Raw genomic sequence first — 3,558 nt, 5'->3', positions numbered from 1 at the left:
TCTAAGATCTTATAAGGTTACAGTTCTAGAAACAAGAATTCCAAATTCCACAAATAATATTTCACTTTCTTTTAAAACTCTTTTCAATAATTCTCAACCTTAAAACTTAACCCACTAGTATAACTTCGAAAAGAAGTATACTAGGCCCAAATACAATATACAACTATAATATAATATAATATAAACAACTTTATACAATAGAACTTACACTAGTTTGCAAACCCTGGACCCACCTTCCAAGAGCTTCTTTTTTGCTTCCTCCAATTACGCGGCAAAACAGCGCAAGCTAATCCTCACTGCAGGTTAAATTTAAAAACAAGCAAGTATGAGCGGAAGAAATGCTCAGCAAGATCATTGTAATATATATAGGGTTGTTTTGATATAAAACCGACATCTGCAATAGCGCAGATCATTTTAAAATCATAATTGCTGAAACAGAAAATGTATTAAAGAATCGGATAATTGTTTCTCACTGTATTCAAAACTCTTTTTGATATTTTCGAGCGAAATGCTTCAGCAATACTTTGAATCTTGACGAGAATAAAACTCGTAAAACAGTGTTTACGGAAATATCGTAAACAACAATAATATGAAACAATGATTATGGATTGAATCATAAATTTTATTCAAAACCGAACTCTTGAAATTAATACTTATTTTGTTGTCCTATCAAATTAGATATCAATACGAACTTTGATGCTCACAATATCCCATACTGAAGTCAACATCAATCATCTATACTAATACCACATTTCATATTTAAGAACAACCTAAATATCCACATCAAGCAGAAACTGAATCAAAATTGCATTTCACCTTTAATCCAAAACAGAAACAGTTGATAAATTATTTATTTTATTATTATCAAAAAATAATCATGATTTAGATTGGAATCCTCGAACGACGGTGTGTTGCCGCCGGTGATCAGCCGCGGAGCAACAGCGGTATGCCAAGCATATCCATCTAAACAAAGGGGTACCCAAGGCACATATCGGCCTAGCAAGGTGTTATATCCTATATAACACATAGCTCACACTGCACCACCACCACGGCCTCTTACGCAACCATCCAATCTTAAAAACATTTTATTGAAAGGGGTCATAATACTCGACACCCTTATAAACTTTTATTCCCCCATTCACTTGGGTAGGAATACTCGAAAAACCATATCATTTTTCTCAAAATTCAAAACATTTATAAATTCATTAATTTGATAAGTAAAATCATTTAGCTATTCTGAACATAGAATATCAGAAGAGTACTTGTATGATAAACATTTAATTCAGCGATATTTAAAATATTTATCTATTCTGAAATGGGAATAGAGAAAAATACGTGCATAATAAGATTCAAAATAAATATCACTTGAACAATAAGTGATAATAGGAATACTTGCCTTTGGGTTTTTAGTAGTTAGTCACACTAACAATGACGCATCTATTCTGACATTCTGTCTCAAAACATCACCGTCTTTAATCTACCTATCCTTTGACCTGCTGCTCATGCAGTGCTGCAACCCAAGATTCCAAACTATTCAACTCTACTCTTCATCGATTCCATCTGGTCCTGATCGCCTCGAAAGACTTGTATCTATAATTATAAAATATCATTTTAATCGTCTAAATGATAATTACTCGATCAATTGCGCGTCAACACCCTATTTTCTACCCATACGATAGCCCACACATAAAGGAAACAGTCAAACACAAGACTCTTGACCCACGTACGCACGTAAATCACATAACATATAAACAAGTAACTCACATATCACATAATTCATATCAAACATGCATCGGTTCGTCAAAAGGTTCGACTCGATAAGTTTAAAACTGAAATCGGGTCAAAAATATGATTTTTCGATCAATAATCGGCTCAGAATGACTCGTAAAACAAGCGACCTTTGGAAACAAAATAATTTAGGTCTCGAAAGTATTTTTAATGAAAGCGGAATATTTTTCCGAGTCTATACGCGTTCGTTTCATATTAAACGGACGAACGATTTATTTTCTACGAATAAAATATGAATAATTAGGAATCAATCAATTAATAATAATATTAATTGATTTTTAAATACCAAAATATAATTTTTAAAAGCTTAAAAACAATTTTTGGGAATTATTTGAATTAATTTTAAATAATTAAATTTTCTTTAACTATTTATTAATAAAATTAATTGATTAAATGAATTAATCAATTAAATAAATCATAAATAATTAACTAAAATAAATTATAAATTACTAAATCAAATTTGGATTTTGAAAAATAATAAAAGACAATAATTTTTGGAATTAAAATAATTCAGTTAATTATTTAAAATAATAAACTAAATTAATTTTTTTGTTTTTTGAATTTAAAATAGATTTTAGGGATAAAAATGGAAATTTGAATAAATTTTTAAAAAGAAAAAGACAGAAACAGATTTTGTAAACAAAATTGGGAGTTTTAGGATTGAAACCGGGTCGGGAAATAAAAGAAACGGGTCGTCCAAGAACGAATCCGGGTCGGGTTGAACACCGACCGGATTCTGGGAACATCACCAGTTTCCGGCGGGGTTCTATTTTTCCGGCGAACTTCGTTCTTGGTCAGAATCACACCGTTTAATCTGCTAAACAGTCTAAACAACAACAACAACGTCCCAGCTACTCGTTCGTGATCACAATCCAGTCAAAACATGTCTGATTCCTTTATTCCGATCAAGAACTCGAACTTGAGTTCGACTTTTCCGGCAATGGCAATTTTAACAAAAACCAAACGAAACTTTGTGCTTTATATACCAAAACGACGCTCTGAATACACACGATCCATATACATGATCAAAACTAACAATCAGAGCATAGATAATCCAGAGAATCGAAATGAAAAAATGGAAACACAAGACCCGACTTGATCATTCCAGCAATAAAATGAGTATAATATTTACATGAATCGACTGCTCTAATCATGGAAAAGCTATTAAAATCATCAAAAACATCCAAAACAATCCAGAAATCATAAACCCAATTCGAACAAAGAACCCTAAAAATTGAAAATTCGATTCATTACCAATTGATGAAATCTGATGATATGAATTGGTAGAGTTCATCACAAGCTCCAATTTGATTATTTATACTTCAAAAACAGAGACCAAAATCACCTCCAAATTCTAGTTTGATTCTCACAGCTCAAAAACACCCCCACAAACCATTTTTTATTTTCGATTTCCAGAATTTTAATAATAAACTGATTATTATGATTTTTTTTAATAATTAAATAATTAAAAAATCAAGCTATTTATACAATCTGAAAATTAATACACCAAAATCCAATAAGGGTGTTTTTATCCCCTAATTAAAATAATTAAGCCCCAAAATTTTAATTACGGGGAATAATTTAAAAAACAGTAAAATATAAAATTCATATCAAAATTCCCCAAAAATTGCGAATAATTCAAAAATGCAGAAATACTGGGTATTTGAAATACGTATAATTTTGTGAAAATAAAAACACAGATTTTGTGTGGTTTGACGTCCCGGTGGGGTCCCGTGTTAGATATATTTGATAATGTCATGACTAATATAA

The sequence above is a fragment of the Apium graveolens genome, chromosome 3, assembly GCF_009905375.1.
Source record: "Apium graveolens cultivar Ventura chromosome 3, ASM990537v1, whole genome shotgun sequence".
Taxonomy (NCBI): domain Eukaryota; kingdom Viridiplantae; phylum Streptophyta; class Magnoliopsida; order Apiales; family Apiaceae; genus Apium; species Apium graveolens.
The sequence above is the reverse complement of the archived record's forward strand: the minus strand, read 5'-3'. Positions refer to the sequence as shown.